We start from the raw sequence: 23,095 nt of genomic DNA on the forward strand, positions 1-23,095 counted from the left end.
TTTTAATTACAGTGGTCCCTGTGTGGTTTATCTTTATTTACAGTGGTCCCTGGGTGATTTATCTTTATTTACAGTGGTCTCTGGGTGGTTTATCTTTATTTACAGTGGTCTCTGGGTGGTTTATCTTTATTTACAGTGGTCAAAGGGTGGTTTATCTTTATTTACAGTGGTCCCTGTGTGGTTTATCTTTATTTACAGTGGTCCCTGGGTGGTTTATCTTTATTTACAGTGGTCTCTGGGTGGTTTATCTTTATTTACAGTGGTCCCTGGGTGGTTTATCTTTATTTACAGTGGTCCCTGGGTGGTTTCTCTTTATTTACAGTGGTCCCTGGGTGGTTTATCTTTATTTACAGTGGTCCCTGGGTGGTTATCTTTACTTACAGTGGTCCCTGGGTGGTTTATCTTTATTGACAGTGGTCCCTGGGTTGTTTATCTTTATTTACAGTGGTCCCTGGGTGGTTTATCTTTATTTACAGTGGTTCCTGGTTGGTTTATCTTTATTTACAGTGGTCCCCGGGTGGTTTATCTTTATTTACAGTGGTCCCTGGGTGGTTTATCTTTATTTACAGTGGTCCCTGGGTGGTTTATCTTTATTTACAGTGGTCCCTGGGTGGTTTATCTTTATTTACAGTTGTCCCTGGGTGGTTATCTTTATTTACAGTGGTCCCTGGGTGGTTTATCTTTATTTACAGTGGTCCCTGGGTGGTTTATCTTTATTTACAGTGGTCTCTGGGTGGTTTGTCTTTATTTACAGTGGTCCCTGGGTGGTTTATCATTATTTACAGTGGTCCCCGGGAGGTTTATTTTATTTACAGTGGTCCCTGGGTGGTTTATCTTTATTTACAGTGGTCCCTGTGCGGTGGATCTTTATTTACAATTGTCCCTGGGTGGTTTATCTTTATTTACAGTGGTCCCCGGGTGGTTTATATTTATATACAGTGGTCCCCGGGTGGTTTATCTTCATTTACACTGGTCCCTGGGTGGTTTATCTTTATGTACAGTGGTCCCCGGGTGGTTTATCTTTATTTACAGTCATCCCCGGGTGGTTTATCTTTATTTACAGTGGTTCCCGGGTGGTTTATCTTTATTTACAGTGGTCCCTGGGTGGTTTATCTTTATTTACAGTGGTCTCTGGGTGTTTTATCTTTATTTACAGTGGTCCCTGGGTGTTTTATCTTTATTTACAGTGGTCTCTGGGTGGTTTATCTTTATTTATGGTGGTCACCGGGTTGTTTATCTTTATTTACAGTGGTTCCTGGGTGGTTTATCTTGATTTCCAATGGTCTCTGGGTGGTTTATCTTTATTTACAGTGGTTCCTGGGTGGTTTATCTTTATTTACAGTGGTCCTTGGGTTGTTTATCTTTATTTACAGTGGTCCCCGGGTGGTTTATCTTTATTTACAGTGGTCCCCGGGTGGTTTATCTTTATTTACAGTTGTCCCTGGGTGGTTTATCTTTATTTACATTGGTCCCTGGGGGGTTTATATTTATTTACAGTGGTTCCCGGGTGGTTTATCTTTATTTACAGTGGTACCTGGGTGGTTTATCTTTATTTAAAGTGGTCTCTGGGTGTTTTATCTTTATTTACAGTGGTCCCTGGGTGTTTTATCTTTATTTACAGTGGTCTCTGGGTGGTTTATCTTTATTTACAGTGGTCCCCGGGTGGTTTATCTTTATTTACAGTGGTTCCTGGGTGGTTTACCTTTATTTCCAATGGTCTCTGGGTGGTTTATCTTTATTTACAGTGGTCCCTGGTGGTTTATCTTTATTCACAGTGGTCTCTGTGTGGTTTATCTTTATTTACAGTGGTTCCCGGGTGGTTTATCTTTATTCACAGTGGTCCCTGGGTGGTTTATCTTTATTTACAGTGGTTCCCTGGGTGGTTTATCTTTCTTTACACTGGTACCCGGGTGGTTCATCTTTATTTACAGTGGTCCCTGGGTGGTTTATCTTTATTTACAGTGGTCCCCGGGTGGTTTATCTTTATTTACGGTGGTACCTGAGTGGTTTATCTTTATTTACAGTGGTCTCTGGGTGTTTTATCTTTATTTACTGTGGTCCCTGCGTGGTGTATCTTTATTTACCGTGGTCCCTGGGTGGTTTATCTTTATTTACAGTGTTCCCCGGGTGGTTTATCTTTATTTGCAGAGGCCCCTGGGTTGTTTATCTTTATTTACAGTGGTCCCTGGGTGGTTTATCTTTATTTACAGTGGTCCCCGTGTGGTTTATCTTTATTTACAGTGGTCCCTGGGTGGTTTATCTTTATTTACAGTGGTCCCTGCGTGGTTTATCTTCATTTACAGTGGTCCCTGGGTGGTTTATCTTTATTTACAGTGGTCCCTGGGTGGTTTATCTTTATTTACAGTGGTCCCTGGGTGGTTTATCTTTATTTACAGTGGTCCCCGGGTGGTTTATCTTTATTTACAGTGGTCCCTGGGTGGTTTCTCTTTATTTACAGTGGTCCCTGGGTGGTTTATCTTTATTTACAGTGGTCTCTGGGTGGTTTATCTTTATTTACAGTGGTCCCTGGGTGGTTTATCTTTATTTACAGTGGTCCCCGGGTGGTTTATCTTTATTTACAGTGGTCCCTGTGCGGTTTATCTTTATTTACAATTATCCCTGGGTGGTTTATCTATATTTTCAGTGGTCTCTGGGTGGTTTATCTTTTTTTACAGTGGTCCCCGGGTGGTTTATCTTTATTTACAGTGGTCCCTGGGTGGTTTCTCTTTATTTACAGTGGTCCCTGGGTGGTTTATCTTTATTTACAGTGGTCCCTGGGTGGTTTATCTTTATTTACAGTGGCCCCTGGGTGGTTTATTTTTATTTACAGTGGTTCCTGGTTGGTTTATCTTTATTTACAGTGGTCCCTGTGCGGTTGATCTTTATTTACAATTGTCCCTGGGTGGTTTATCTTTATTTACAGTGGTCCCCGGGTGGTTTATATTTATTTACAGTGGTCCCCGGGTGGTTTATCTTCATTTACAGTGGTCCCTGGGTGATTTATCTTTATGTACAGTGGTCCCCGGGTGGTTTATCTTTATTTACAGTCATCCCCGGGTGGTTTATCTTTATTTACAGTGGTTCCCGGGTGGTTTATCTTTATTTACAGTGGTCCCTGGGTGGTTTATCTTTATTTACAGTGGTCTCTGGGTGTTTTATCTTTATTTACAGTGGTCCCTGGGTGTTTTATCTTTATTTACAGTGGTCTCTGGGTGGTTTATCTTTATTTATGGTGGTCACCGGGCGGTTTATCTTTATTTACAGTGGTTCCTGGGTGGTTTATCTTGATTTCCAATGGTCTCTGGGTGGTTTATCTTTATTTACAGTGGTTCCTGGGTGGTTTATCTTTATTTACAGTGGTCCCTGGGTTGTTTATCTTTATTTACAGTGGTCCCCGGGTGGTTTATGTTTATTTACAGTGGTCCCCGGGTGGTTTATCTTTATTTACAGTTGTCCCTGGGTGGTTTATCTTTATTTACAGTGGTCCCTGGGTGGTTTATATTTATTTACAGTGGTTCCCGGGTGGTTTATCTTTATTTACAGTGGTACCTGGGTGGTTTATCTTTATTTAAAGTGGTCTCTGGGTGTTTTATCTTTATTTACAGTGGTCCCTGGGTGTTTTATCTTTATTTACAGTGGTCTCTGGGTGGTTTATCTTTATTTACAGTGGTCCCCGGGTGGTTTATCTTTATTTACAGTGGTTCCTGGGTGGTTTACCTTTATTTCCAATGGTCTCTGGGTGGTTTATCTTTATTTACAGTGGTCCCTGGGTGGTTTATCTTTATTCACAGTGGTCTCTGTGTGGTTTATCTTTATTTACAGTGGTTCCCGGGTGGTTTATCTTTATTCACAGTGGTCCCTGGGTGGTTTATCTCTATTTACAGTGGTTCCCTGGGTGGTTTATCTTTATTTACACTGGTTCCCGGGTGGTTCATCTTTATTTACAGTGGTCCCTGGGTGGTTTATCTTTATTTACAGTGGTCCCCGAGTGGTTTATCTTTATTTACGGTGGTACCTGAGTGGTTTATCTTTATTTACAGTGGTCTCTGGGTGTTTTATCTTTATTTACTGTGGTCCCTGCGTGGTGTATCTTTATTTACCGTGGTCCCTGGGTGGTTTATCTTTATTTACAGTGTTCCCCGGGTGGTTTATCTTTATTTACAGAGGCCCCTGGGTGGTTTATCTTTATTTTCAGTGGTCCCTGGGTGTTTTATCTTTATTTACAGTGGTCCCCGGGTGATTTATCTTTATTTACAGAGGTACCTGGGTGGTTTATCATTATTTACCGTGGTCCACGGGTGGTTTATCTTTATTTACAGTGGTCTCTGGGTGGTTTATCTTTATTTACAGTGGTCCCTGGGTGGTTTATCTTTATTTACAGTGGTCCACGGGTGGTTTATCTTTATTTACAGTGGTCTCTGGGTGGTTTATCTTTATTTACAGTGGTCCCTGGGTGGTTTATCATTATTTACAGGGGTCCCTGTGTGGTTAATCTTTATTTACAGTGGTCCCTGGGTGGTTTATCTTTATTTACAGTGGTCCACGGGTGGTTTATCTTTATTTACAGTGGTCTCTGAGTGGTTTATCTTTATTTACAGTGGTCCCTGGGAGGTTTATCTTTATTTACAGTGGTCCCTGGGTGGTTTATCTTTATTTACAGTGGTCCCTGGTGGTTTATCTTTATTTACAGTGGTCTCTGGGTGGTTTAGCTTTATTTACAGTGGTCCCTGGTGGTTTATCTTTATTTACAGTGGTCTCTGGGTGGTTTATCTTTATTTACAGTGGTCCCTGGGTGGTTTATCTTTATTTACAGTGGTCCCTGGGTGGTTTATCTTTATTTACAGTGGTCCCTGGGTGGTTTATCTTTATTTACAGTGGTCCCCGGGTGGTTTATCTTTATTTACAGTGGTTCCGGGGTGGTTTATCTTTATTTACAGTGGTCTCTGGGTGGTTTATCTTTATTTACAGTGGTCCCTGGGTGGTTTATCTTTATTTACAGTGGTCCCTGGGTGGTTTATCTTTATTTACAGTGGTCCCTGGGTGGTTTAGCTTTATTCACACTGGTCCCCGGGTGGATAATCTTTATTTACAGTGGTCCCTGGGTGGTTTATCTTTATTTACAGTCGACCCTGGTTGGTTCATCTTTATTTACAGAGGTCCCTGGTTGGTTTATCTTTATTTACAGTGGTCTTTGGGTGGTTTATCTTTATTTACAGTGGTCCCCGGGTGGCTTATCTATATTTACAGTGGTCCCTGGGTGGTTTAGCTTTATTTACAGTGGTCCCTGGTGGTTTATCTTTATTTACAGTGGTCTCTGGGTGGTTTATCTTTATTTACAGTGGTGCCTGGGTGGTTTATCTTTATTTACAGTGGTCCTTGGGTGGTTTATCTTTATTTACAGTGGTCCCTGGGTGGTTTATCTTTATTTACAGTGGTCCCCGGGTGGTTTATCTTTATTTACAGTGGTTCCGGGGTGGTTTATCTTTATTTACAGTGGTCACTGGGTGGTTTATCTTTATTTACCGTGGTCCCTGGGTGGTTTATCTTTATTTACAGTGGTCTCTGGGTGGTTTATCTTTATTTACAGTGGTCCCTGGGTGGTTTATCTTTATTTACAGTGGTCCCCGGGTGGTTTATCTTTATTTACAGTGGTCCCTGTGCGGTTTATCTTTATTTACAATTATCCCTGGGTGGTTTATCTATATTTACAGTGGTCTCTGGGTGGTTTATCTTTATTTACAGTGGTCAAAGGGTGGTTTATCTTTATTTACAGTGGTCCCTGGGTGGTTTCTCTTTATTTACAGTGGTCCCTGGGTGGTTTATCTTTATTTACAGTGGTCCCTGGGTGGTTATCTTTACTTACAGTGGTCCCTGGGTGGTTTATCTTTATTGACAGTGGTCCCTGGGTGGTTTATCTTTATTTACAGTGGTCCCTGGGTGGTTTATCTTTAATTACAGTGGTTCCTGGTTGGTTTATCTTTATTTACAGTGGTCCCCGGGTGGTTTATCTTTATATACAGTGGTCCCCGGGTGGTTTATCTTTATTTACAGTGGTCCCTGGGTGGTTTATCTTTATTTACAGTGGTCCCTGGGTGGTTTATCTTTATTTACAGTGGTCCCTGGGTGGTTTATCTTTATTTACAGTTGTCCCTGGGTGGTTATCTTTATTTACAGTGGTCCCTGGTTGGTTTATCTTTATTTACAGTGGTCCCTGGGTGGTTTATCTTTATTTACAGTGGTCTCTGGGTGGTTTATCTTTATTTACAGTGGTCCCTGGGTGGTTTATCATTATTTACAGTGGTCCCCGGGTGGTTTATTTTATTTACAGTGGTCCCTGGGTGGTTTATCTTTATTTACAGTGGTCCCTGTGCGGTTGATCTTTATTTACAATTGTCCCTGGGTGGTTTATCTTTATTTACAGTGGTCCCCGGGTGGTTTATATTTATATACAGTGGTCCCCGGGTGGTTTATCTTCATTTACAGTGGTCCCTGGGTGGTTTATCTTTATGTACAGTGGTCCCCGGGTGGTTTATCTTTATTTACAGTCATCCCCGGGTGGTTTATCTTTATTTACAGTGGTTCCCGGGTGGTTTATCTTTATTTACAGTGGTCCCTGGGTGGTTTATCTTTATTTACAGTGGTCTCTGGGTGTTTTATCTTTATTTACAGTGGTCCCTGGGTGTTTTATCTTTATTTACAGTGGTCTCTGGGTGGTTTATCTTTATTTATGGTGGTCACCGGGTGGTTTATCTTTATTTACAGTGGTTCCTGGGTGGTTTATCTTGATTTCCAATGGTCTCTGGGTGGTTTATCTTTATTTACAGTGGTTCCTGGGTGGTTTATCTTTATTTACAGTGGTCCTTGTGTTGTTTATCTTTATTTACAGTGGTCCCCGGGTGGTTTATCTTTATTTACAGTGGTCCCCGGGTGGTTTATCTTTATTTACAGTTGTCCCTGGGTGGTTTATCTTTATTTACATTGGTCCCTGGGTGGTTTATATTTATTTACAGTGGTTCCCGGGTGGTTTATCTTTATTTATAGTGGTACCTGGGTGGTTTATCTTTATTTAAAGTGGTCTCTGGGTGTTTTATCTTTATTTACAGTGGTCCCTGGGTGTTTTATCTTTATTTACAGTGGTCTCTGGGTGGTTTATCTTTATTTACAGTGGTCCCCGGGTGGTTTGTCTTTATTTACAGTGGTTCCTGGGTGGTTTACCTTTATTTCCAATGGTCTCTGGGTGGTTTATCTTTATTTACAGTGGTCCCTGGTGGTTTATCTTTATTCACAGTGGTCTCTGTGTGGGTTATCTTTATTTACAGTGGTTCCCGGGTGGTTTATCTTTATTCACAGTGGTCCCTGGGTGGTTTATCTTTATTTACAGTGGTTCCCTGGGTGGTTTATCTTTATTTACACTGGTACCCGGGTGGTTCATCTTTATTTACAGTGGTCCCTGGGTGGTTTATCTTTATTTACAGTGGTCCCCGGGTGGTTTATCTTTATTTACGGTGGTACCTGAGTGGTTTATCTTTATTTACAGTGGTCTCTGGGTGTTTTATCTTTATTTACTGTGGTCCCTGCGTGGTGTATCTTTATTTACCGTGGTCCCTGGGTGGTTTATCTTTATTTACAGTGTTCCCCGGGTGGTTTATCTTTATTTGCAGAGGCCCCTGGGTGCTTTATCTTTATTTACAGTGGTCCCTGGGTGGTTTATCTTTATTTACAGTGGTCCCCGGGTGGTTTATCTTTATTTACAGTGGTCCCTGGGTGGTTTATCTTTATTTACAGTGGTCCCTGCGTGGTTTATCTTCATTTACAGTGGTCCCTGGGTGGTTTATCTTTATTTACAGTGGTCCCTGGGTGGTTTATCTTTATTTACAGTGGTCCCTGGGTGGTTTATCTTTATTTACAGTGGTCCCTGGGTGGTTTATCTTTATTTACAGTGGTCACTGGGTGGTTTATCTTTATTTACCGTGGTCCCTGGGTGGTTTATCTTTATTTACAGTGGTCTCTGGGTGGTTTATCTTTATTTACAGTGGTCCCTGGGTGGTTTATCTTTATTTACAGTGGTCCCCGGGTGGTTTATCTTTATTTACAGTGGTCCCTGTGCGGTTTATCTTTATTTACAATTATCCCTGGGTGGTTTATCTATATTTACAGTGGTCTCTGGGTGGTTTATCTTTTTTTACAGTGGTCCCCGGGTGGTTTATCTTTATTTACAGTGGACCCTGGGTGGTTTATCTTTATTTACAGTGGTCCCTGGGTGGTTTCTCTTTATTTACAGTGGTCCCTGGGTGGTTTATCTTTATTTACAGTGGTCCCTGGGTGGTTATCTTTACTTACAGTGGTCCCTGGGTGGTTTATCTTTATTGACAGTGGTCCCTGGGTGGTTTATCTTTATTTACAGTGGTCCCTGGGTGGTTTATCTTTATTTACAGTGGTTCCTGGTTGGTTTATCTTTATTTACAGTGGTCCCCGGGTGGTTTATTTTATTTACAGTGGTCCCTGGGTGGTTTATCTTTATTTACAGTGGTCCCTGTGCGGTTGATCTTTATTTACAATTGTCCCTGGGTGGTTTATCTTTATTTACAGTGGTCCCCGGGTGGTTTATATTTATTTACAGTGGTCCCCGGGTGGTTTATCTTCATTTACAGTGGTCCCCGGGTGGTTTATCTATATTTACAGTGGACCCTGGGTGGTTTATCTTCATTTACAGTGGTCCCTGGGTGGTTTATCTTTATTTACAGTGGTCCCTGGGTGATTTATCTTTATGTACAGTGGTCCCCGGGTGGTTTATCTTTATTTACAGTCATCCCCGGGTGGTTTATCTTTATTTACAGTGGTTCCCGGGTGGTTTATCTTTATTTACAGTGGTCCCTGGGTGGTTTATCTTCATTTACAGTGGTCTCTGGGTGTTTTATCTTTATTTACAGTGGTCCCTGGGTGTTTTATCTTTATTTACAGTGGTCTCTGGGTGGTTTATCTTTATTTATGGTGGTCACCGGGTGGTTTATCTTTATTTACAGTGGTTCCTGGGTGGTTTATCTTCATTTACAGTGGTCCCCGGGTGGTTTATCTTTATTTACAGTGGTCCCTGGGTGATTTATCTTTATGTACAGTGGTCCCCGGGTGGTTTATCTTTATTTACAGTCATCCCCGGGTGGTTTATCTTTATTTACAGTGGTTCCCGGGTGGTTTATCTTTATTTACAGTGGTCCCTGGGTGGTTTATCTTTATTTACAGTGGTCTCTGGGTGTTTTCTCTTTATTTACAGTGGTCCCTGGGTGTTTTATCTTTATTTACAGTGGTCTCTGGGTGGTTTATCTTTATTTATGGTGGTCACCGGGTGGTTTATCTTTATTTACAGTGGTTCCTGGGTGGTTTATCTTGATTTCCAATGGTCTCTGGGTGGTTTATCTTTATTTACAGTGGTTCCTGGGTGGTTTATCTTTATTTACAGTGGTCCCTGGGTTGTTTATCTTTATTTACAGTGGTCCCCGGGTGGTTTATCTTTATTTACAGTGGTCCCCGGGTGGTTTATCTTTATTTACAGTTGTCCCTGGATGGTTTATCTTTATTTACAGTGGTCCCTGGGTGGTTTATATTTATTTACAGTGGTTCCCGGGTGGTTTATCTTTATTTACAGTGGTACCTGGGTGGTTTATCTTTATTTAAAGTGGTCTCTGGGTGTTTTATCTTTATTTACAGTGGTCCCTGGGTGTTTTATCTTTATTTACAGTGGTCTCTGGGTGGTTTATCTTTATTTACAGAGGTCCCCGGGTGGTTTATCTTTATTTACAGTGGTTCCTGGGTGGTTTACCTTTATTTCCAATGGTCTCTGGGTGGTTTATCTTTATTTACAGTGGTCCCTGGGTGGTTTATCTTTATTCACAGTGGTCTCTGTGTGGTTTATCTTTATTTACAGTGGTTCCCGGGTGGTTTATCTTTATTCACAGTGGTCCCTGGGTGGTTTATCTTTATTTACAGTGGTTCCCTGGGTGGTTTATCTTTATTTACACTGGTTCCCGGGTGGTTCATCTTTATTTACAGTGGTCCCTGGGTGGTTTATCTTTATTTACAGTGGTCCCCGGGTGGTTTATCTTTATTTACGGTGGTACCTGAGTGGTTTATCTTTATTTACAGTGGTCTCTGGGTGTTTTCTCTTTATTTACTGTGGTCCCTGCGTGGTGTATCTTTATTTACCGTGGTCCCTGGGTGGTTTATCTTTATTTACAGTGTTCCCCGGGTGGTTTATCTTTATTTACAGAGGCCCCTGGGTGGTTTATCTTTATTTTCAGTGGTCCCTGGGTGTTTTATCTTTATTTACAGTGGTCCCCGGGTGATTTATCTTTATTTACAGAGGTACCTGGGTGGTTTATCATTATTTACCGTGGTCCACGGGTGGTTTATCTTTATTTGCAGTGGTCTCTGGGTGGTTTATCTTTATTTACAGTGGTCCCTGGGTGGTTTATCTTTATTTACAGTGGTCCACGGGTGGTTTATCTTTATTTACAGTGGACTCTGGGTGGTTTATCTTTATTTACAGTGGTCCCTGGGTGGTTTATCATTATTTACAGGGGTCCCTGTGTGGTTAATCTTTATTTACAGTGGTCCCTGGGTGGTTTATCTTTATTTACAGTGGTCCACGGGTGGTTTATCTTTATTTACAGTGGTCTCTGAGTGGTTTATCTTTATTTACAGTGGTCCCTGGGAGGTTTATCTTTATTTACAGTGGTCCCTGGGTGGTTTATCTTTATTTACAGTGGTCCCTGGTGGTTTATCTTTATTTACAGTGGTCTCTGGGTGGTTTAGCTTTATTTACACTGGTCTCTGGGTGGTTTATCTTTATTTACAGTGGTCCCTGGGTGGTTTATCTTTATTTACAGTGGTCCCTGGGTGGTTTATCTTTATTTACAGTGGTCCCTGGGTGGTTTATCTTTATTTACAGTGGTCCCCGGGTGGTTTATCTTTATTTACAGTGGTTCCGGGGTGGTTTATCTTTATTTACAGTGGTCTCTGGGTGGTTTATCTTTATTTACAGTGGTCCCTGGGTGGTTTATCTTTATTTACAGTGGTCCCTGGGTGGTTTATCTTTATTTACAGTGGTCCCTGGGTGGTTTAGCTTTATTTACACTGGTCCCCGGGTGGATAATCTTTATTTACAGTGGTCCCTGGGTGGTTTATCTTTATTTACAGTGGACCCTGGATGGTTCATCTTTATTTACAGAGGTCCCTGGGTGGTTTATCTTTATTTACAGTGGTCTTTGGGTGGTTTATCTTTATTTACAGTGGTCCCCGGGTGGCTTATCTTTATTTACAGTGGTCCCTGGGTGGTTTAGCTTTATTTACAGTGGTCCCTGGTGGTTTATCTTTATTTACAGTGGTCTCTGGGTGGTTTATCTTTATTTACAGTGGTCCCTGGGTGGTTTATCTTTATTTACAGTGGTCCTTGGGTGGCTTATCTTTATTTACAGTGGTCCCTGGGTGGTTTAGCTTTATTTACAGTGGTCCCTGGTGGTTTATCTTTATTTACAGTGGTCTCTGGGTGGTTTATCTTTATTTACAGTGGTCCCTGGGTGGTTTATCTTTATTTACAGTGGTCCTTGGGTGGTTTATCTTTATTTACAGTGGTCCCTGGGTGGTTTATCTTTATTTACAGTGGTCCCCGGGTGGTTTATCTTTATTTACAGTGGTTCCGGGGTGGTTTATCTTTATTTACAGTGGTCTCTGGGTGGTTTATCTTTATTTACAGTGGTCCCTGGGTGGTTTATCTTTATTTACAGTGGTCCCTGGGTGGTTTATCTTTATTTACAGTGGTCCCTGGGTAGTTTATCTTTATTTACAGTGGTCCCTGGGTGGTTTAGCTTTATTTACACTGGTCCCCGGGTGGATAATCTTTATTTACAGTGGTCCCTGGGTTGTTTATCTTTATTTACAGTGGACCCTGGATGGTTTATCTTTATTTACAGAGGTCCCTGGGTGGTTTATCTTTATTTACAGTGGTCTTTGGGTGGTTTATCTTTATTTACAGTGGTCCCCGGGTGGCTTATCTTTATTTACAGTGGTCCCTGGGTGGTTTATCTTTATTTACAGTGGTCCCCGGGTGGTTTATCTTAATTTACAGTGGTCCCCGGGTGGTTTATCTTTATTTACAGTGGTCCCCGGGTGGTTTATCTTTATTTACAGTGCTCTCTGGGTGGCTTATCTTTATTTACAGTGGTCCCCGGGTGGTTTATCTTTATTTACAGTGGTCTCTGGGAGGTTTATCTTTATTTACAGGGGTCCCTGGGTGGTTTTTCTTTATTTACAGTGGTCCCTGGGTGGTTTATCTTTATTTACAGTGGTCCCCGGGTGGTTTATCTTTATTTACAGTGGTCCCGGGTGGTTTATCTTTATTTACAGTGGTCCCCGGGTGGTTTATCTTTATTTACAGTGGTCACCGGGTGGTTTATCTTTATTTACAGTGGTCTCTGGTTGGCTTATCTTTATTTACAGTGGTCCCCGGGTGGTTTATCTTTATTTACAGTGGTCTCTGGGAGGTTTATCTTTATTTGCAGTGGTTCCCGGGTGGTTTATCTTTATTTTCAGTGGTCCCTGGGTGGTTTATCTTTATTTACAGTGGTCCCTGGGAGGTTTATCTTTATTTACAGTGGTCCCCGGTTGGTTTATCTTTATTTTCAGAGGTCCCTGGGTGGTTTATCTTTATTTACAGTGGTCCCTGGGTGGTTTATCTTTATTTACTGTGGTCCCCGGGTGGTTTATCTTTATTTACAGTGGTCCCTGGGTGGTTTATCTTTATTTACAGTGGTCCCTGGGTGGTTTTTCTTTATTTACAGTGGTCCCTGGTCGTTTATCTTTATTTACAGTGGTCTCTGGGTGGTTTATCTTTATTTACAGTGGTCCCTGGGTGGTTTATCTTTATTTACAGTGGTACCTGGTGGTTTATCTTTATTTACAGTGGTCTCTGGGTGGTTTATCTTTATTTACAGTTGTCCCTGGGTGGTTTATCTTTATTTACAGTGGACCATGGATGGTTTATCTTTATTTACAGAGGTCTCTGGGTGGCTTATCTTTATTTACAGTGGTCCCCGGGTGGTTTATCTTTATTTACAGTGGTTCCTGGGTGGTTTACCTTTATTTCCAATGGTCTCTGGGTGGTTTATCTTTATTTACAGTGGTCCCTGGGTGGTTTATCTTTATTCACAGTGGTCTCTGTGTGGTTTATCTTTATTTACAGTGGTTCCCGGGTGGTTTATCTTTATTCACAGTGGTCCCTGGGTGGTTTATCTTTATTTACAGTGGTTCCCTGGGTGGTTTATCTTTATTTACACTGGTTCCCGGGTGGTTCATCTTTATTTACAGTGGTCCCTGGGTGGTTTATCTTTATTTCCAGTGGTCCCCGGGTGGTTTATCTTTATTTACGGTGGTACCTGAGTGGTTTATCTTTATTTACAGTGGTCTCTGGGTGTTTTCTCTTTATTTACTGTGGTCCCTGCGTGGTGTATCTTTATTTACCGTGGTCCCTGGGTGGTTTATCTTTATTTACAGTGTTCCCCGGGTGGTTTATCTTTATTTACAGAGGCCCCTGGGTGGTTTATCTTTATTTTCAGTGGTCCCTGGGTGTTTTATCTTTATTTACAGTGGTCCCCGGGTGATTTATCTTTATTTACAGAGGTACCTGGGTGGTTTATCATTATTTACCGTGGTCCACGGGTGGTTTATCTTTATTTACAGTGGTCTCTGGGTGGTTTATCTTTATTTACAGTGGTCCCTGGGTGGTTTATCTTTATTTACAGTGGTCCACGGGTGGTTTATCTTTATTTACAGTGGACTCTGGGTGGTTTATCTTTATTTACAGTGGTCCCTGGGTGGTTTATCATTATTTACAGGGGTCCCTGTGTGGTTAATCTTTATTTACAGTGGTCCCTGGGTGGTTTATCTTTATTTACAGTGGTCCACGGGTGGTTTATCTTTATTTACAGTGGTCTCTGAGTGGTTTATCTTTATTTACAGTGGTCCCTGGGAGGTTTATCTTTATTTACAGTGGTCCCTGGGTGGTTTATCTTTATTTACAGTGGTCCCTGGTGGTTTATCTTTATTTACAGTGGTCTCTGGGTGGTTTAGCTTTATTTACAGTGGTCCCTGGTGGTTTATCTTTATTTACAGTGGTCTCTGGGTGGTTTATCTTTATTTACAGTGGTCCCTGGGTGGTTTATCTTTATTTACAGTGGTCCCTGGGTGGTTTATCTTTATTTACAGTGGTCCCTGGGTGGTTTATCTTTATTTACAGTGGTCCCCGGGTGGTTTATCTTTATTTACAGTGGTTCCGGGGTGGTTTATCTTTATTTACAGTGGTCTCTGGGTGGTTTATCTTTATTTACAGTGGTCCCTGGGTGGTTTATCTTTATTTACAGTGGTCCCTGGGTGGTTTATCTTTATTTACAGTGGTCCCTGGGTGGTTTAGCTTTATTTACACTGGTCCCCGGGTGGATAATCTTTATTTACAGTGGTCCCTGGGTGGTTTATCTTTATTTACAGTGGACCCTGGATGGTTCATCTTTATTTACAGAGGTCCCTGGGTGGTTTATCTTTATTTACAGTGGTCTTTGGGTGGTTTATCTTTATTTACAGTGGTCCCCGGGTGGCTTATCTTTATTTACAGTGGTCCCTGGGTGGTTTAGCTTTATTTACAGTGGTCCCTGGTGGTTTATCTTTATTTACAGTGGTCTCTGGGTGGTTTATCTTTATTTACAGTGGTCCCTGGGTGGTTTATCTTTATTTACAGTGGTCCTTGGGTGGCTTATCTTTATTTACAGTGGTCCCTGGGTGGTTTAGCTTTATTTACAGTGGTCCCTGGTGGTTTATCTTTATTTACAGTGGTCTCTGGGTGGTTTATCTTTATTTACAGTGGTCCCTGGGTGGTTTATCTTTATTTACAGTGGTCCTTGGGTGGTTTATCTTTATTTACAGTGGTCCCTGGGTGGTTTATCTTTATTTACAGTGGTCCCCGGGTGGTTTATCTTTATTTACAGTGGTTCCGGGGTGGTTTATCTTTATTTACAGTGGTCTCTGGGTGGTTTATCTTTATTTACAGTGGTCCCTGGGTGGTTTATCTTTATTTACAGTGGTCCCTGGGTGGTTTATCTTTATTTACAGTGGTCCCTGGGTAGTTTATCTTTATTTACAGTGGTCCCTGGGTGGTTTAGCTTTATTTACACTGGTCCCCGGGTGGATAATCTTTATTTACAGTGGTCCCTGGGTTGTTTATCTTTATTTACAGTGGACCCTGGATGGTTTATCTTTATTTACAGAGGTCCCTGGGTGGTTTATCTTTATTTACAGTGGTCTTTGGGTGGTTTATCTTTATTTACAGTGGTCCCCGGTTGGCTTATCTTTATTTACAGTGGTCCCTGGGTGGTTTATCTTTATTTACAGTGGTCCCCGGGTGGTTTATCTTAATTTACAGTGGTCCCCGGGTGGTTTATCTTTATTTACAGTGTTCCCCGGGTGGTTTATCTTTATTTACAGTGCTCTCTGGGTGGCTTATCTTTATTTACAGTGGTCCCCGGGTGGTTTATCTTTATTTACAGTGGTCTCTGGGAGGTTTATCTATATTTACAGGGGTCCCTGGGTGGTTTTTCTTTATTTACAGTGGTCCCTGGGTTGTTTATCTTTATTTACAGTGGTCCCCGGGTGGTTTATCTTTATTTACAGTGGTCCCGGGTGGTTTATCTTTATTTACAGTGGTCCCCGGGTGGTTTATCTTTATTTACAGTGGTCACCGGGTGGTTTATCTTTATTTACAGTGGTCTCTGGTTGGCTTATCTTTATTTACAGTGGTCCCCGGGTGGTTTATCTTTATTTACAGTGGTCTCTGGGAGGTTTATCTTTATTTGCAGTGGTTCCCGGGTGGTTTATCTTTATTTTCAGTGGTCCCTGGGTGGTTTATCTTTATTTACAGTGGTCCCTGGGAGGTTTATCTTTATTTACAGTGGTCCCCGGGTGGTTTATCTTTATTTACAGAGGTCACTGGGTGGTTTATTTTTATTTACAGTGGTCCCTGGGTGGTTTATCTTTATTTACTGTGGTCCCCGGGTGGTTTATCTTTATTTACAGTGGTCCCTGGGTGGTTTATCTTTATTTACAGTGGTCCCTGGGTGGTTTTTCTTTATTTACAGTGGTCCCTGGTCGTTTATCTTTATTTACAGTGGTCTCTGGGTGGTTTATCTTTATTTACAGTGGTCCCTGGGTGGTTTATCTTTATTTACAGTGGTACCTGGTGGTTTATCTTTATTTACAGTGGTCTCTGGGTGGTTTATCTTTATTTACAGTTGTCCCTGGGTGGTTTATCTTTATTTACAGTGGACCATGGATGGTTTATCTTTATTTACAGAGGTCCCTGGGTGGTTTATCTTTATTTACAGTGGTCTCTGGGTGGCTTATCTTTATTTACAGTGGTCCCCGGGTGGTTTATCTTTATTTACAATGGTCCCTGGGTGGTTTATCTTTATTTACACTGGTCCCTGGGTGGTTTATCTTTATTTACAGTGGTCCCCGCGTGGTTTATCTTTATTTACAGTGGTCCGTGGGTGGTTTATCTTTATTTACAGTGGCCTCTGGGTGTTTTATCTTTATTTACACTGGTCCCTGGGTGGTTTATCTTTATGTACAGTGGTCCCTGGGTGGTTCATCTTTATTTACAGTGGTCCCTGGGTGGTTTATCTTTATTTACAGTGGTCCCTGTGTGGTTTATCTTTATTTACAGTGGTCCGTGGGTGGTTTATCTTTATTTACAGTGGCCTCTGGGTGTTTTATCTTTATTTACACTGGTCCCTGGGTGGTTTATCTTTATGTACAGTGGTCCCGGGTGGTTTAGCTTTATTTACAGTGGTCCCTGGGTGGTTTATCTTTATTTACAGTGGTCCCTGGGTGGTTTATCTTTATTTACAGTGGTCCCTGGGTGGTTCATCTTTATTTACAGTGGTCCCTGGGTGGTTTATCTTTATTTACAGTGGTCCCTGTGTGGTTTATCTTTATTTACAGTGGTCCCTGGGTGGTTTATCTTTATTTACAGTGGTCCCTGGGTGGTTCATCTTTATTTACAGTGGTCCCTGGGTGGTTTATCTTTATTTACAGTGGTCGACGGGTGGTTTATCTTTATTTACGGTGGTACCTGAGTGGTTTATCTTTATTTACAGTGGTCTCTGGGTGTTTTCTCTTTATTTACTGTGGTCCCTGCGTGGTGTATCTTTATTTACCGTGGTCCCTGGGTGGTTTATCTTTATTTACAGTGTTCCCCGGGTGGTTTATCTTTATTTACAGAGGCCCCTGGGTGGTTTATCTTTATTTTCAGTGGTCCTTGGGTGTTTTATCTTTATTTACAGTGGTCCCCGGGTGATTTATCTTTATTTACAGAGGTACCTGGGTGGTTTATCATTATTTACCGTGGTCCACGGGTGGTTTATCTTTATTTACAGTGGTCTCTGGGTGGTTTATCTTTATTTACAGTGGTCCCTGGGTGGTTTATCTTTATTTACAGTGGTCCACGGGTGGTTTATCTTTATTTACAGTGGTCTCTGGGTGGTTTGTCTTTATTTACAGTGGTCCCTGGGTGGTTTATCATTATTTACAGGGGTCCCTGTGTGGTTAATCTTTATTTACAGTGGTCCCTGGGTGGTTTATCTTTATTTACAGTGGTCCACGGGTAGTTTATCTTTATTTACAGTGGTCTCTGAGTGGTTTATCTTTATTTACAGTGGTCCCTGGGAGGTTTATCTTTATTTACAGTGGTCCCTGGGTGGTTTATCTTTATTTACAGTGGTCCCTGGTGGTTTATCTTTATTTACAGTGGTCTCTGGGTGGTTTAGCTTTATTTACAGTGGTCCCTGGTGGTTTATCTTTATTTACAGTGGTCTCTGGGTGGTTTATCTTTATTTACAGTGGTCCCTGGGTGGTTTATCTTTATTTACAGTGGTCCCTGGGTGGTTGATCTTTATTTACAGTGGTCCCTGGGTGGTTTATCTTTATTTACAGTGGTCCCCGGGTGGTTTATCTTTATTTACAGTGGTTCCGGGGTGGTTTATCTTTATTTACAGTGGTCTCTGGGTGGTTTATCTTTATTTACAGTGGTCCCTGGGTGGTTTATCTTTATTTACAGTGGTCCCTGGGTGGTTTATCTTTATTTACAGTGGTCCCTGGGTGGTTTAGCTTTATTTACACTGGTCCCCGGGTGGATAATCTTTATTTACAGTGGTCCCTGGGTGGTTTATCTTTATTTACAGTGGACCCTGGATGGTTCATCTTTATTTACAGAGGTCCCTGGGTGGTTTATCTTTATTTACAGTGGTCTTTGGGTGGTTTATCTTTATTTACAGTGGTCCCCGGGTGGCTTATCTTTATTTACAGTGGTCCCTGGGTGGTTGAGCTTTATTTACAGTGGTCCCTGGTGGTTTATCTTTATTTACAGTGGTCTCTGGGTGGTTTATCTTTATTTACAGTGGTCCCTGGGTGGTTTATCTTTATTTACAGTGGTCCTTGGGTGGTTTATCTTTATTTACAGTGGTCCCCGGGTGGTTTATCTTTATTTACAGTGGTTCCGGGGTGGTTTATCTTTATTTACAGTGGTCTCTGGGTGGTTTATCTTTATTTACAGTGGTCCCTGGGTGGTTTATCTTTATTTACAGTGGTCCCTGGGTGGTTTATCTTTATTTACCGTGGTCCCTGGGTAGTTTATCTTTATTTACAGTGGTCCCTGGGTGGTTTAGCTTTATTTACACTGGTCCCCGGGTGGATAATCTTTATTTACAGTGGTCCCTGGGTTGTTTATCTTTATTTACAGTGGACCCTGGATGGTTTATCTTTATTTACAGAGGTCCCTGGGTGGTTTATCTTTATTTACAGTGGTCTTTGGGTGGTTTACCTATATTTACAGTGGTCCCCGGGTGGCTTATCTTTATTTACAGTGGTCCCTGGGTGGTTTATCTTTATTTACAGTGGTCCCCGGGTGGTTTATCTTAATTTACAGTGGTCCCCGGGTGGTTTATCTTTATTTACAGTGGTCCCCGGGTGGTTTATCTTTATTTACAGTGCTCTCTGGGTGGCTTATCTTTATTTACAGTGGTCCCCGGGTGGTTTATCTTTATTTACAGTGGTCTCTGGGAGGTTTATCTTTATTTACAGTGGTCCCTGGGTGGTTTTTCTTTATTTACAGTGGTCCCTGGGTGGTTTATCTTTATTTACAGTGGTCCCCGGGTGGTTTATCTTTATTTACAGTGGTCCCGGGTGGTTTATCTTTATTTACAGTGGTCCCCGGGTGGTTTATCTTTATTTACAGTGGTCCCCGGGTGGTTTATCTTTATTTACAGTGGTCTCTGGTTGGCTTATCTTTATTTACAGTGGTCCCCGGGTGGTTTATCTTTATTTACAGTGGTCTCTGGGAGGTTTATCTTTATTTGCAGTGGTTCCCGGGTGGTTTATCTTTATTTTCAGTGGTCCCTGCGTGGTTTATCTTTATTTACAGTGGTCCCTGGGAGGTTTATCTTTATTTACAGTGGTCTCTGGGTGGTTTATCTTTATTTACAGTGGTCCCCGGGTGGTTTATCTTTATTTACAGAGGTCCCTGGGTGGTTTATCTTTATTTACAGTGGTCCCTGGGTGGTTTATCTTTATTTACTGTGGTCCCCGGGTGGTTTATCTTTATTTACAGTGGTCCCTGGGTGGTTTATCTTTATTTACAGTGGTCCCTGGGTGGTTTTTCTTTATTTACAGTGGTCCCTGGTCGTTTATCTTTATTTACAGTGGTCTCTGGGTGGTTTATCTTTATTTACAGTGGTCCCTGGGTGGTTTATCTTTATTTACAGTGGTACCTGGTGGTTTATCTTTATTTACAGTGGTCTCTGGGTGGTTTATCTTTATTTACAGTTGTCCCTGGGTGGTTTATCTTTATTTACAGTGGACCATGGATGGTTTATCTTTATTTACAGAGGTCCCTGGGTGGTTTATCTTTATTTACAGTGGTCTCTGGGTGGCTTATCTTTATTTACAGTGGTCCCCGGGTGGTTTATCTTTATTTACAATGGTCCCTGGGTGGTTTATCTTTATTTACACTGGTCCCCGGGTGGTTTATCTTGATTTACAGTGGTCCCCGGGTGGTTTATCTTTATTTACAGTGGTCCGTGGGTGGTTTATCTTTATTTACAGTGGCCTCTGGGTGTTTTATCTTTATTTACACTGGTCCCTGGGTGGTTTATCTTTATGTACAGTGGTCCCGGGTGGTTTAGCTTTATTTACAGTGGTCCCTGGGTGGTTTATCTTTATTTACAGTGGTCCCTGGGTGGTTTATCTTTATTTACAGTGGTCCCTGGGTGGTTCATCTTTATTTACAGTGGTCCCTGGGTGGTTTATCTTTATTTGCAGTGGTCCCTGTGTGGTTTATCTTTATTTACAGAGGTCCCTGGGTGGTTTATCTTTATTTACAGTGGTCCCTGGGTGGTTTATCTTTATTTACAGTGGTTCCCGGGTGGTTTATATTTATTTGCAGTGGTCCCCGGGTGGTTTATCTTTATTTACAGTGGTCCCTGGGTGGTTTATCTTTATTTACAGTGGTCCCTGGTTGGTTTATCTTTATTTACAGTGGTCCCTGGGTGGTTTATCTTTATTTACAGTAGTTCCCGGGTGGTTTATCTTTATTTGCAGTGGTCCGTGGGTCGTTTATCTTTATTTACAGTGATCCCCGGGTGGTTTATCTTTATTCACAGTGGTCCCTGGGTGGTTTATCTTTATTTACAGTGGTCCCTGGGTGGTTTATCTTTATTTTCAGTGGTCCCTGGGTGGTTTATCTTAATTTACAGTGGTCCCTGGGTGGTTATCTTTATTTACAGAGGTCCCTGGGTGGTTTATCTTTATTTGCAGTGGTCCGTGGGTCGTTTATCTTTATTTACAATGATCCCCGGGTGGTTTATCTTTATTTACAGTGGTCCCTGGGTGGTTTATCTTTATTTACAGTGGTCCCTGGGTGGTTTATCTTTATTTTCAGTGGTCCCTGGGTGGTTTATCTTTATTTACAGTGGTCCCTGGGTGGTTATCTTTATTTACAGAGGTCCCTGGGTGGTTTATCTTCATTTACAGTGGTCCCTGGGTGGTTTATCTTTATGTACAGTGGTCCCCGGGTGGTTTATCTTTATTTACAGTGGACCATGGATGGTTTATCTTTATTTACAGAGGTCCCTGGGTGGTTTATCTTTATTTACAGTGGTCTCTGGGTGGCTTATCTTTATTTACAGTGGTCCCCGGGTGGTTTATCTTTATTTACAATGGTCCCTGGGTGGTTTATCTTTATTTACACTGGTCCCCGGGTGGTTTATCTTGATTTACAGTGGTCCCCGGGTGGTTTATCTTTATTTACAGTGGTCCGTGGGTGGTTTATCTTTATTTACAGTGGCCTCTGGGTGTTTTATCTTTATTTACACTGGTCCCTGGGTGGTTTATCTTTATGTACAGTGGTCCCGGGTGGTTTAGCTTTATTTACAGTGGTCCCTGGGTGGTTTATCTTTATTTACAGTGGTCCCTGGGTGGTTTATCTTTATTTACAGTGGTCCCTGGGTGGTTCATCTTTATTTACAGTGGTCCCTGGGTGGTTTATCTTTATTTGCAGTGGTCCCTGTGTGGTTTATCTTTATTTACAGAGGTCCCTGGGTGGTTTATCTTTATTTACAGTGGTCCCTGGGTGGTTTATCTTTATTTACAGTGGTTCCCGGGTGGTTTATATTTATTTGCAGTGGTCCCCGGGTGGTTTATCTTTATTTACAGTGGTCCCTGGGTGGTTTATCTTTATTTACAGTGGTCCCTGGTTGGTTTATCTTTATTTACAGTGGTCCCTGGGTGGTTTATCTTTATTTACAGTAGTTCCCGGGTGGTTTATCTTTATTTGCAGTGGTCCGTGGGTCGTTTATCTTTATTTACAGTGATCCCCGGGTGGTTTATCTTTATTCACAGTGGTCCCTGGGTGGTTTATCTTTATTTACAGTGGTCCCTGGGTGGTTTATCTTTATTTTCAGTGGTCCCTGGGTGGTTTATCTTAATTTACAGTGGTCCCTGGGTGGTTATCTTTATTTACAGAGGTCCCTGGGTGGTTTATCTTTATTTGCAGTGGTCCGTGGGTCGTTTATCTTTATTTACAATGATCCCCGGGTGGTTTATCTTTATTTACAGTGGTCCCTGGGTGGTTTATCTTTATTTACAGTGGTCCCTGGGTGGTTTATCTTTATTTTCAGTGGTCCCTGGGTGGTTTATCTTTATTTACAGTGGTCCCTGGGTGGTTATCTTTATTTACAGAGGTCCCTGGGTGGTTTATCTTCATTTACAGTGGTCCCTGGGTGGTTTATCTTTATGTACAGTGGTCCCCGGGTGGTTTATCTTTATTTACAGTCATCCCCGGGTGGTTTATCTTTATTTACAGTGGTTCCCGGATTGTTTATCTTCATTTACAGTGGTCCCTGGGTGGTTTATCTTTATTTACAGTGGTCTCTGGGTGTTTTATCTTTATTTACAGTGGTCCCTGGGTGTTTTATCTTTATTTACAGTGGTCTCTGGGTGGTTTATCTTTATTTATGGTGGTCACCGGGTGGTTTATCTTTATTTACAGAGGTCCCTGTGTGGTTTATCTTTATTTACAGTGGTCTTTGGGTGGTTTATCTTTATTTACAGTGGTCCCCGGGTGGCTTATCTTTATTTACAGTGGTCCCTGGGTGGTTTATCTTTATTTACAGTGGTCCCCGGGTGGTTTATCTTAATTTACAGTGGTTCCCGGGTGGTTTATCTTTATTTACAGTGGTCCCCGGGTGGTTTATCTTTATTTACAGTGGTCTCTGGGAGGCTTATCTTTATTTACAGTGGTCCCCGGGTGGTTTATCTTTATTTACAGTGGTCTCTGGGAAGTTTATCTTTATTTACAGTGGTCCCTGGGTGGTTTATCTTTATTTACAGTGGTCCCTGGGTGGTTTATCTTTATTTACAGTGGTTCCCGGGTGGTTTATATTTATTTGCAGTGGTCCCCGGGTGGTTTATCTTTATTTACAGTGGTCCCTGGGTGGTTTATCTT

Source organism: Scyliorhinus torazame, chromosome 5, assembly GCF_047496885.1.
Source record: "Scyliorhinus torazame isolate Kashiwa2021f chromosome 5, sScyTor2.1, whole genome shotgun sequence".
NCBI classification, from domain to species: Eukaryota; Metazoa; Chordata; class Chondrichthyes; order Carcharhiniformes; family Scyliorhinidae; genus Scyliorhinus; species Scyliorhinus torazame.